At 41.4% G+C, this 13,177-nt stretch overlaps 1 protein-coding gene across 1 annotated transcript in view; it reads right to left on the bottom strand.

Moving 5' to 3' along the window:
• Positions 1–13,177, bottom strand: part of LOC117830433 (glutamate receptor ionotropic, NMDA 2C-like) — an 87,221-nt gene that overhangs the window by 47,049 nt on the left and 26,995 nt on the right. The gene's annotated exons all lie outside the window — the stretch shown is intronic.

Below are 13,177 nucleotides of genomic sequence, written 5' to 3'. Positions count from 1 at the left end.
GAGGGTGACACATTTAGGGACTCAGATGTGGAAGAATCTTTCATGGGGTGAAAGGTGGAGAAGTACAAACATCTCTAGAGGTGGTTTTACATGAAGATACCTCAGCAGGGTGGATGTTTGCTGTCATAGAAGTTTCGAGCACCTTGACATTTCAGTACAGGACAGTATTCCCTAATAAGACTTTTGAATATGTATTTCTAAAGGTACATCATGACTTCTGGATAGGTTTCGTTGGCAAAGGGGTTATAAAATATTTTTCATCATAGAGAAAAGTGAAGTATCAGCTGGCCGAGATTCGCTGTTCAACTTTCCGCCATAGAGGAAGTGATCAGAAAAAAGCTTTTCAAATTAACTCGTCTGCTGCTCCTCATTTTAGCAGCACCTTTAACATTTTTACCACTGCGGAACATTTACATTTGGATGAAACTTTGCCACTGCAAGGACAGTACACTTTAATCATTTGTCCTCTTTTTTTTTTTCAATAAGCATACTTTCACTTGTTAAAACAGCTTTCTTAAAAGTCCAGAAGCAGCACACAGGAACAGACACCAATTAAGTTGATGAGAAGTGACAACTTACAAAGGATAAAGACTACATTTTAGTGACCTGTGCTTGGACAATGGTACTTAAATTGGCTTTATGTAATGCTTTAACATCCTCATGAAAACCTGCGATGCCCTCAAAAGTGTTGAAAGTTTATTAATTGGCAAAATGTACAACCTGACCAGCAAACATATGAACAAAATAACTTAATACTTGGTTTTGCAACAGTCAAATATGCACCAAAAATGAAGATGCAGAGTGATGTGTCCTACAAGAAAGGGTTTCAGTGTATATCTGTACGACAGTCCTCACCTTTATCATCCCTCAGATTACACAACACAGCTCTGATTGCCCATATTCAGTCTCAAGTGTCTTCAAACTGCTAACACTCACTCCTTCTGTTCTACTTCTGTCAAAGTGGGAGGTCTAATGTGGTACGGGTTTGTGTTAGCATACATCTGCATACAGTCTCGCTGTGTGTTTCTGTGTGCCGACAGATAAGATGGAAGTTATCACAGCCTGCTGAACCCGTGTCCTTCAAAGAGCATTCAAAAAGTAGGCTACAGGGATGAGAGAGGGGGGAGGGGCTATCGGGGAGTGAGAGAGGCCCTGATATAACAGAAGACGGGATGAGAAAATCAGAGGAGGAAATATCTTTTAGTGGGTTAGCCGTAACAAACAACCTTAATTGAGAGATTTTGAGATAAAACTGAATTAAGATAAACTAGGACGAAAAATGGTTTAAATTGGCTTTGAGGTGAAATTCAACTGTTGTTACAAAAGCCTTAAAGGTGACATATCATGCAAAATTGACTTTTTAATGGTTCTTTACCTGAAATATGTGTCCCTGGCATGTCTACAAACCCCCCGAGAATGAAAAAAATCCATTCTGCCCTTGTTTTGATTTCTACACCTTTCTGTAAATGTGTGTGAAACGAGCCGTTTCAGACTTCCGTGTTTTTGTTACGTAACAACAATATCAGGTCTGTCACGGAGTCAGAGCTCGGAGCTTGTTCAGCCCATAGACTGGATAAAATAATACTGAATCCCTCCCCCGTTTTTCATTACCTGCACAAATGTGTGCTAACAAGGAGCTTAGGAGGGAGGCATGCTAGTTGTAGGCTGTCTTAATAAACACAAAGGTCGGTTTTACTCCCCACGTCTGCAGATTTGAAGATATAGTGGATGATTTTTATTTGTCATGGATAAGTGCTAGCGCTAATTAGCATAGCCACATAGCTATATGTTCATAGCTGTAGCTGTAGCTGTAGCTGTAGCTGTGTACCAAGACACACGTCGACATACTGACAAATAAAGCAACAAGAAACACTAAATCTGTGACCAATCCTTCATAAAAGGTCCTGCTGCCTTTCTGGCAGAGGTCGGTTTTACTCCCCATGTCTGCAGATTTGAAGATCTAGTGGATGATTTTTATTTATCATGGATAAGTGCTAGCGCTAGTTAGCATAGCCACATAGCTACATGTTCGTAGCTGTGTACCAAGACACACGTCTACATACTGATAAATAAAACAACAAGAAACACTAAATCTATGACCAATCGTTCAGAAAGGTCCTGCTACAGGCACCTCTCCGTCAGGATCAGATTCAGAGGGTTGAAGTAACGCGATCTCTGAGCAGCCGTGTATATTCAGCCAACATGTAAACATTAGATCAACGTGCTGGAGAGCCGAGGCACATCCACTTCCGGAGGGGGCGTGGTCAGAGAGAAAACAGAGTGTTCTGATGAGGAATGAAGAAGAGGACTTTTCAGGCATGCCAAAATCTGATTTCAAAGTGTTTTTTTGAGCATAAAAAAAAAGCGTGATATGTCCCCATTTTTTTCCTTTATCGGATATATGCTGGAGAGAGACAGGAAACATGGCGAGTAGAGAGTGGTGGAGGGGCTATCGGAGAGTGAGAGAGGCCCTGATATAACAGAAGATGGGATGAGAGAATCAGAGGAGGAAAAATCTTTTAGTGGGTTAGCCGTAACAAACAACCTTAATTGGGAGATTTTGAGATAAAACAGCATTAAGATAAACTAGGACGAAAAATGGGTTGAATTGGCTCTGAGGTGAAATTCCACTGTTGTTGTTGAGACCAGAACAACACGCTCAAATCAAGTCATATAAATGCTGATGGATGAGATATTACAGGGTGAAAAGCTTTCTGTCACAATTGAGGCACCTTGTGAGGAACTTATGGTTTGTGCTGACTTTGGTGCCCCCTGTGGACAAAGCAGTACATCTTCCCCCCTTGCTAATCTTAATTATTTTTTTAAGTTATGTTTCGAGCATTTTTCCCTTTATTGGATATGAGCTAGAGAGAGACAGGAAACTTGGGGAGTAGAGAGTGGGGGAAGACATGCAGAAAATGTTCGAGGCCAGGAGTCGAACCGGCAACCACTACGACAAGGACTGTAGCCTCTGTACATGGGGCACACGCTTAGCCAAAGGTGCATCCCTTGCTATTCTAATCTTGTACACACAACAACATGCTTTCTTTGAATCTTTCTTAGTCAAACATATCTCATTAAGAACATTGGCTTTCGTAAATGTTAGAAAAGGAAGCAGTGGTTACAAGTGTGAAACGTTTCCGTTTAAAAAAGTTGAGCTTGTCACTGATGGTCTAGTTCGCTTTTGTAGATCACAAAAAAGCATCAGCACTAAATCAATTTGGGGTCAATCGGTTATCATCATCATCCAGATGCCAACTTTTCAGTTAGTCCTGTGTAGACATCAACGATATCAGCCAAGACTTGATTTTCTACACTGCGTTTATGTTTCCATTTTTTATCTATTTCAAGAAGTTCTCATTAGAAAGTGCATTAGAGGCTTACTTCAGTGAAACAAGCCTGAAATAGAAACAACTTTTTCATTATCTACCTACAGTTTACTGCTCTTACATGTGCTGAAATCATAACATCGTGATTAAGATGTGTATAAAGTAATAATGCAAACATCGTCAGGTCTTTCCTCAAAAGGAGAAGAAAACTTGAAACTACAGTCGAATGGATCATTTCTGATGCATTCTAGGAGTCGGGAAATGTAACCACTGATCAGCTTTTACAAAACAGTGTAAGGCATATCTTTTACTCAAATTTAAGAGTTTGATTCAGAACATTTTGTATCAATTACCTCAATAGAAGTTGGATGTTTTACAGCTCCACCACCTTTTGCATATGGATTGTTTTGCATGCACATTCTAAAGCCAGCTGATACATGATTGGTCAATACTGTGGCTACAGCTGTGGCTGAGTGGGTAGAGTCGGTCGTCTTTCAATCAGAAGGTTGGTAGTTTGATCCCAGCCCCGGCAGTAACATGCTGTTGTTCAGTGGTGTGTGAATGTGTACGAATGAGATTAGCTAACACTGATGGTCCCTCACTATATAGCAGCATCTATCATCAATGAGTGAATGGGTGTGAATGGGTGAATGTGACAAGTAGTGTAAAAGCGCTTTGAGTGGTCAGACAGACAAGAAAAGCGCTATATAAGTACAAGTCCATTTACCATTATTTTAACCATTATACTACTTGGACTATAAATGCACTAAAAAACAGAAACCAGAATCCTTCACATGCTGAAAATCCAGACCCCTGAGTACAGATTCTGCATCTGTAAATAAAGATTATTACGAAATACTATTTACACATGTACATCAAGAGACAAAGGTTCCACTTTGTTCACAGGAGGCGCTAAAATCTATATAAACTGTGAGTTCCTCACGGGAGCTTTGTGTGAATTTGTGTAATAATAGACGTCGGATGAAAACTGTAAAAGGTCTGTATTCGATAGGCCTCCAGTAGATGTAAAAGTATTTACTTCTACTTGATAATGGACGTGAGCCGGAGCAAGAGTGTGAAGTTCAGGGTAATAAAGTCTATTTTTCTCAGCACCCTACAAAAAGCGGCAAAAGCACAGCTGTGAAATCACAGAATACAACTGCACATGTATGAAGATGGAAAAGTCATACATGATAGATGAGAGGGGAGGAGAGAGAGAGAGAGAGAGAGAGAGAGAGAGAGAGAGAGAGAGTGGAGGAGATAGTGTTAAACTGTCAAGAGCCACTTGGGACCAGGTCTCAGATCCTCTCGTCTCAGAGGTGACTAACTGTCATCCCTCCTTCCTGTTGCTCGGAGTCTCTGCAAAGCCCCAGAGACACGTTCAGCCCGAGGAGTACCACAGGAATATCACAGCTCAGTCTCTTCTTCACTCAGTTTAACCAGTTTTATCTCAGCCTGAGCCTGTTTGAGAGAGACTCACCTCCGCAGGCTCAGACTCTAATAGACCACTGACTGGGCTGCACACCAGAATAGCTATAAAAATAGCTGAACATAAGCATGTCAGGCTGACACTGAATAAATAAATTATGCCTGTGGATTGGCAGCACTGGTTGGGTAAATTGTTGCACTTTGTTTGATACCTGTTTTGTCTGAGCTTAAATTGAAATGTGGCTCACGACAGCATCCTGAACTTTAACAACTAAACAGATATTGCTAGGATTAATAACAATGAACAAAAAGACTAAAAGCAGAGTTTTGAAAAGTCAACCATGTGTTTGGATATTTGTATTATAAAATGTTTTAAATTGTGAGAAAGCAAACAAAATCAGGATAAAAAAAGTGGTGAAAGATCCATCATTCAGTGAAATCAAGCTAGAATTTCACTTAATTTACCTCCATACCTGTGTCTTCTTCTACACTCCCATAGGAGGACAGAGTTAACCCCTCCCCCTCCCTTCTTCCCCCTTCCCGGCCGTCTTGCTCGCACCACCTTGGCAGTGCGGCTGTCACATACAGACGTAATTAGCAGTCCTGCTGCAGGAGCGTATGGTAATGTGACAGGAAGACAGCGGACACGCTGGTTGCTCGCACACTACTCTCCTCCCACAGGGGGGGAGAAAGCGTGCTGTTCCTCCCCCCCCCTGGTGCACAGACGAAAGTGTGGGTCAAACAGGAAGCAGGTCGCACACACATATGCTCACTTACAAATGGACTCGGATATGACTACGTGAGCAGTGTGTAGTGTTTTTACATTTCTGTAGAAATGTCTACAAATGAGAGCTTCAGTCGTTTCAGAGATAACAAGAACTACTCTTACGTCTCATTTAAAGGGGTGTGTATTTTAGGATTGCCACTTTTTGCTACTAAATATTTCTACGTCTAGTGTTCATTTTATATAACTACATTCTTCTGATGGCTAAATTACTTTGTGTATCTATAAACATTGCAAATATTAGATTGTACAACCCATCTGTTTCTCAAGCGCTGTTGGGGATCGTCGGCGGGGGCCATATTGGAAATGCTGAACTCAACCTAACTTCTGTTGAGCTAGTGTGAGGTCAAGAGGCGGGCTTTGAGTCTCCTTGCCAACAGCTACAGTGTTCCCGCCTGTCAATCAAGTCAGCTGTGCCTCTCATAATGGAAAACTCGTAATCTTAATACCTTCAAAACTGCCGTTATGAAAATATTCAAACCCCGTACAGTGTGTGCCGAGAGAGAAATGAGCTATCCAGGCTAATCTCATTTTTTTTTACCAGGCTGTAAACATGTTTATTTCTGCTGTTAAGGTCAGCTTTTTTGAATTGGTGTGTATGTGGTTTCTGGTACTTCCAGAGCCAGCCTCAAGTGGACAATCGGGGAACTGCAGTTTTTAGCACTTCTGCATTGGCTTCAATTCTTTCGGCGGGAGGATTCGGCTTGGGAGCTACATACATATCCCCACCTAGCAATGTAAAGCACTTTTGAATTGCATTTGATTTGTATGACAGATGCTGTATAAATACATTCTTTCGAATCCAAGAATCATGGCACTGAAAAAACCCACAAAAGACAACAACCCTGGATATACTAACATGGTCCATTACTATTCAAGTACTTGTAGAAATGTTTGCAAGAATTAAAAATTTTGGAGGAGACATTTGGAAACAGGAAGTTTGAGGAAAAATGATGTGCATAGAAAAAGTTTGTCTTCTCTTGCAAGCAGCGGAGTGTTCAAAAGACTACTTTAGGAAAAACTGTCAGTACCTGTTGAGGTCTACGAAGTAAATTATATAGAATATCTGAAGATATGAGTATTGTCTGCAGTAATAGGTGTGTTTTCTCCTCAGATAAAGATGTGTGGTGAACTGAGAGAGATACACTCCTATGTCTAGTGTTGGCAAAAGCGAAGAGTTTACACTGTTGTATTCTGAACATTCATATCCTCAATTTGTTGGCAGAGGTGAATTCAATTCAACACTCAAAGGAAACTTTACAGTCGTTCAACCTTCAGGTAGCATCGTCTACTTTAACTCTGACATTTAAACACGTTTGTTAAGTAGTTTGACCGACTACCCCAATTATTTAGCTAGACCATAATGTCTAGAGGAGGCCATAAACGCACTATAGTTCCCAGTGATCATGACCTGTTTACGAGGAATCTGGACCACGAGGCCAAGAGAGAGACAGATGTGGAGGAGAGGGAGGGGAGGGACAAGAGTACTGAAGGTCAAACAGAGAAATGGGTCACTCACTGGGAAGAAAAAACAAAGTTTCCCAGTGATCCAATGAAGGAAGTCTGGTTTGTTGACACTAGACTGCGACTCCTGACAAACAATCTTCCACTGACAGCGTAGAATCATAAGACGTGATTTTGTGTGCATGAATATTAAAGCTTGACACTTCCTTTGCTTCAGAAATCCATCACGTGAAAGCTGCATTTATGAGGCCCTTTTTGTTCCTGTCCTGGCAAACGCACAAGTCTGTCAACTCTGTTTATTCCAGACTTCATCGTTATCTACAGCCACGATCATCTCTAATTTGATGTTTGCAACTGTAATGAATAAAAACAGGGCGGTGAGTGATCAACGTTCATTATATAGTGCATCAAGGGGACGGATTCAATAGTGTTTGATTATGATAGATTTGTCATCTGTACTTAATTTGTTTTCTCCCTGACTATTTAACTGAATCCTCATTTTTATATTTACAGCACAGCACATTTTACAAACCCAATTACACACTTTTTAAATACCATGTTGAGTTCATTTTCCTTCTGTCGTCTTTTCAGCAGTCAGACACATTTTGAAGCTCAGTGTATTTTTAAGAAAGTGTTTGAACGTTTTTTTTTTTTTGTTTTCTGAAAGCTTCGGGGTCGGGGAGTTTTCTCAGCACCATAAAGTTTCTGGTGACAGTCTGAAGGATTTTCACCACTTGTCTCAAGACAGTCGCACAGAGAGCTCAAGTTATTAGTGGACTCCTGGCAGCCTTTACACCATTTCAGTACAGGCTCTAAGAGCTGCGTGAGGCCTTTTGAGAAAGAGAGAAAGAGAAATCTAAGGTTATCATACGGTCTCTTACAACAGGGGTTCCCAAACTTTTCAGCCCTGGACCCCCAAAATGTAGGTGCCAAAGACTCTCGACCCCCACTGTCCCTCAAAGTGATTTAATGTGGCTTTATTTAGCTGGTCTGCAGAAAATGACCCTACCTATATGAGCATGTGTCTGTGTTTCCTGTGCCGTTATGAATTAACCTACTGCTACTGATGCTTTTGATAATTAACTGTTCACTAACCCTAAACGTAGGAGTCATCTGTCAAAAAGGAAGGCAGAAAACTCATTTCACTTTCTATTTTCAAGGTTTTACTTCAAGTTTAGCTACTATTTTTGTCGATAATTTTGAATATAATGGGTAAAATGTACTATTTTTAGATAAATTAAAAAAAAACATTCTTGAAGACATACCGAAACCACACTTTGGGAACCCCTGTCTTACATCATCCAGTGTAACACTCCGGCTCACTGATGTGTTTTTAAGTTTCTCTGATGGCATTAAAACCCTGAAATCTTTTGTTTATCACAAAACAGGGATGTGAACGCCACTATGGAGTCTGCCAATTGCTCCAATCCTCATCGATTCCATTGCTTTGTGCTAATGTTAACATAGAACAGGAAAAACATATCTTCACTGCTCTGCCGAGACAGGGAAACCGGTGTTCTGCTTCAAAGAGCAACTCTATTAACTGGTGACCAGCTATAGAAAACTCTTGTGAATGCCTTTAGGTTTTCATGGGGCGCTGGTGGCCTAGCGGTCTAAGCGCCCCACATACAGAGACTACAGTCCTTGCTGCAGAGGTCGCTGTTTCGACTCCCGGCCGCGACCATTTGCTGCATGTCTTCCCCCGCTCTCTACTCCCCACTACTCCTGTCTCTCTTCAATGTCTTATCAAATAAAGACAAAAAAGTCCAAAAATATGACTTTAAAAAAGGGTGTTTTATGGGTTTATTTTGTCATATTAAAAAAACTAACTAGGATGAATTTTAAAAGAACTGTCGTCTTTGATGAACATTTCTTTTTTTAGATATATCTTCTGATAGATTAGATATATATTGACATAGAGTGGTCTAGACCTCCTATGTTTGTAAAAGCGTCTTGAGATAACGTTTGTTGTGATTTGGCGCTATACAAATAAAGATTGATTGATTGATTGATTGATGAATTCACGAGGACTCTTTTCAAGTCTGAACCAACAGCTGATGTAACTGACGACTTCTGATGCATTCAGCTGAAAGTCGCCAGAGAAAAGGGTCACTCTTTTAATCAAAACACCAGCGGCATAGATCGACAAATGTTCAGCAGGTTGGTGGTGTTTACACCCTTCCTTGAAATCACACAACCACAGACAGTGCACGTTCTTCTGTTAGCATCTTTTTGCATAAAATGAAGCCACACTGATTACTTCCTGGACTTCCTGGTTGTTGTTCATGCTGACTTCCCCTCCCCAGAAAGGGGACGGACTCATTGTTTCTGCAGGTTTCTAATAAACTCAGAATCACCTGCAGCCCACACACTTTAAGGTTGTCCAATGGTTCTTTCACACACTGAACATGTTGCATTTGTCTTGTTTGCATTCAATGTGACTCATGATTTGTTGTACCTCTTAAAAATCTGGCAAATGAATGTACAAACTTCCAAAAACAATAAGTCTGAGTCCTCCTCTCAGTCTTCTGAGTCCAAGTCATCAGTGCTTGAGTCATGAATCCTGATTTTTCAGGACTCCATTTGGACTCCCTGCTGAGTCCTGGACTCAAGTACTGCAACACTTATCCAGCTTTAATCAAGCTGAGGAAAAGGGAGCTATAGGGTACCAGGAGGGTAATACTTACTGCATCACTCTCTTAAACAATTGGAACTGTAGTCATAAGTGAGAACTAGCGTCTGCAGCTTGACATCGTTAACACACAGCTTATGATGTGTTATATAACATGTTGACCCAGGTAGCTCTGACACGTTTGAAGCTTTGGATGAGTCTGTAGCTGGTTATGAAACAGACTGAAAGTAATATAATGAGAATATTTGAGCTACAAAAGCAAACAAGACCACCAGCTTCATGACTGACTGTTTTGGAATTCTTAGAAACTGTCTTACTTTGACATTTTTCCCAGGAAGTATTCACAAATAAGTTTGACTTTTGACTGTTAAAGAAAGCTGATGTTTTGTATGACACATGCACAGGAGAGCATTAGCTAAGAGATACAGCAAAGTCCAAGGGGGTCTCCAAAATCGACACACAAACCAAGTTCCTCCTTTGAGCTTCAAGCGCTTCTTGACTTCAAAAACAAGGTACGAACCGGCTAGCGAACACAACCACATAATGCTGCTGCTACCAGCTGACATCAAATTTGGAGAGAGGAGAAGTTTACCTGATGACTGAACCACTGTGCTCTTTCACTGTAGACATTAACATCAGTTTTGACACAAGAAGAAAGTGACATATTATGCTCTTTTTCATCAGAATATATTGGTCTAAGAGGTCCCCAAAACATGTCTTTAAAGTTTATTGCTCAAAAAAAAAAACTTTTTTCAGCCATGCTCAGAACAGGCTGTTTTCTGTGTCTGTGCCTTTAAATGAGAATGAGCTCTCTGACCACGCCCCCTCCGGAGGTGGATGTGGCCTCGGCTGTCCAACACGTTGATCTAATGTTTACATGTTTGGCTGCATAGACACGGCTTCTCACAGACCCACGTTACTTCAACCCTCTGAATTTGATCCAGAATCTGATCCTGGCGGAGAGGCGCCTGCAGCAGGACCTTTCTGAAGGATTGGTCACAGATTTTGTGTTTCTTGTTGTTTTATTTGTCAGTATGTCGACATGTGTCTTGGTACACAGCTACGAACATGTAGCTATGTGGCTATGCTAACTAGCGCTAGCACTTTTCCATGAAAAATAAAAATCATCCTAGATCTTCAAATCTGCAGACGTGGGGAGTAAAACCGACCTTTGTGTTTATTAAGACAGACTACAACTAGCATGCCTCCCTCCTAAGGTCCTTGTTAGCACACGTGTGCAGGTAATGAAAAACGGAGGAGTTGAGTTGTATTTTATACAGTCTATGGGCTTATAGACCGTTACAGACTGGATGGCGTCGTGACGCATGAAAAACACTGAAAACTGAAACGGCTGAAAGGTGGAGAAATCAGAACAGGGACAGAATGGATTTTTTCCATTTACAGGGGGTTTGTAGACATGCCAGGGAAACATATTTCAGGTAGAGAACCATTAAAAAGTCGATTTTGTATAATATGTCACCTTTAAATCAATTATACTGCGATATGACACTTTTTTATCACATGGAAATTTATACCGGTATTACTGTGGTCAGTATGATACGCCACAACCCTTGTCAGCCCTGAGATTGACATGTGAACCTATCCAGGGTGTACTCTGTCTTCCGTCCAATGACAGCCAGGATTGGCGGCAGACCCCTGTAACCCCAACCTGGATAAGCAGTGAAGATAATGGATGGATTAAGCATGCAGACCCTTCTAACCCTGACCTTCAGTTTATATGAACTGGAACACAGAATGCAAACAAGGTCTCGTAGCTTAACATCAATACCTGATTATAATAATGGGGGCAAATCCCTGCACCCAACATCTTCCAACGTCATGTGAACAGTCACATCTGGCTGTAATGAATGGGTGTCCATTTACTTTTGGCCATGTAGCTAAAAAATGTCACTTTCAGAACACATTAAACATTGTTATCATAATCATTTACTGTTATCTTGTCAGAGAAACTCATTAATCAGATAACAGAATATCGAGCAGAATCAGTTTAAGTTCTTCTGTTATCAGGAAATGTTTTTCCTCCCTCCCTGCCTTCCTCGTCTCCTCTCCTCCCTCCCTCGTCTCCTTGTCTCCTTGTCTCCTCCCCCTCCTTCCTCCCCTCCAGCTCTACTACTCTCACGATTCAACATCTGGAAGCAGCACCCTCTAATGATCACCCAGCACACTGCAGTGACTCACAACCAGCCAGCCAAGAACAAACACACACACACACACACACATACTCTCACACACATACACACACACACACACACTCACACATTAAGACAAAACACACTGAACCTCTGATTTCCAACTCCTCAGAGAGACACGTTGCAATATTTTTCCTGTTCCCCTCGCAGGCCCTATTGAACAGTCTTTACGCCTTTTTTCCCCGCCGTTCGCCGCTCTCTCTCATTTCCTCCTCTTCGCCTTCGCTTGATGTGTGTTCCGCCTGACAAAAGACACACTTCCTCTCCTCCCTTCAGTCTTTTCATCTTTGTCTCGTTCCCTCCTTCTGTGTTGTTTGCCATAGAGAGATCACTAAGACAGGAACCAGAAATAGGCGGCACAGGCGGGTGCTGCTCCTTTTTTAAAAGCCGCCATCAAAGATTCTCATCATCATCAGGCTATTGATAATCACGCACTATTGAGCTCTTTTATCCCCTGGGGAATCACACATGTCTTTTTCCATCCAATCCACCTGTCCCATTGTGCCAGACACCTCTGACAAGCTTTTTTTCTCCCCCTCTCCTCGCTGACAACAAAGAGGGCATAAGAGAGAGGAAGAGGCCGAGGGGGAGAGTGAAGAGGGAGGCTGAGTGAGGCCTCCGACAGGCAGACCTCAGATGAGAGTGCTTTACTCTCCGTGTTATACAGAGAACTGTCACTCAACACTTTTGGCTTGTCAAACAAACGGTGCTCGGTGTGGTAGATAGCATCTAATCGCTGCATTTTGCTGTCGAGCAGGGAGATTAAATAACTTAAACTGAGCCAGCATGGATGAGGTCTGCAAATTACAAACATGAGTGTTTATAACTCAAGAGGGTTGAAGCTAACGAGGTTTCTCTCCCCAAATTAAAGAGGCAGAACCCCTCTGAGGACCCCCTCTCAAGAGTTATTTTAGTACAAGAGCAATCATAGAATAAAATACTTTACATGAGGATATTTATTTGTCTTAATTCTTATTTATAAAAAACTATCTTTATTCATATTTTCTAATGCTAGTTACGTTCATAAAACAGGAGTGGTCTTTGGATGACAGTTTAATCAACTTAACTACTAAACGTTGTCACCCTCGTTAGGCTCCAGAATCTCCAGTAAATTCAATAAACTCTTCATATTTGTATTATTGAAAGCCCCATATATCAGTCATATGTTGTGTCTAAGCTGAAGCGTAGCGACCCACCTCTAGTCCAGACTGCAGCTCCGGTTAATGGCCACTGTCAAAATGCCATAATGCTATAATGGTCTACTACCCCGATGTAAACAAACACAGATGACGTTGCGTTTTTGCAACATTTTGATCAAGAAAATGGAGGT

The sequence above is a fragment of the Notolabrus celidotus genome, chromosome 18 (genome assembly GCF_009762535.1).
Source record: "Notolabrus celidotus isolate fNotCel1 chromosome 18, fNotCel1.pri, whole genome shotgun sequence".
NCBI classification, from domain to species: Eukaryota; Metazoa; Chordata; class Actinopteri; order Labriformes; family Labridae; genus Notolabrus; species Notolabrus celidotus.
The sequence above is the reverse complement of the archived record's forward strand: the minus strand, read 5'-3'. Positions and strand labels throughout refer to the sequence as shown.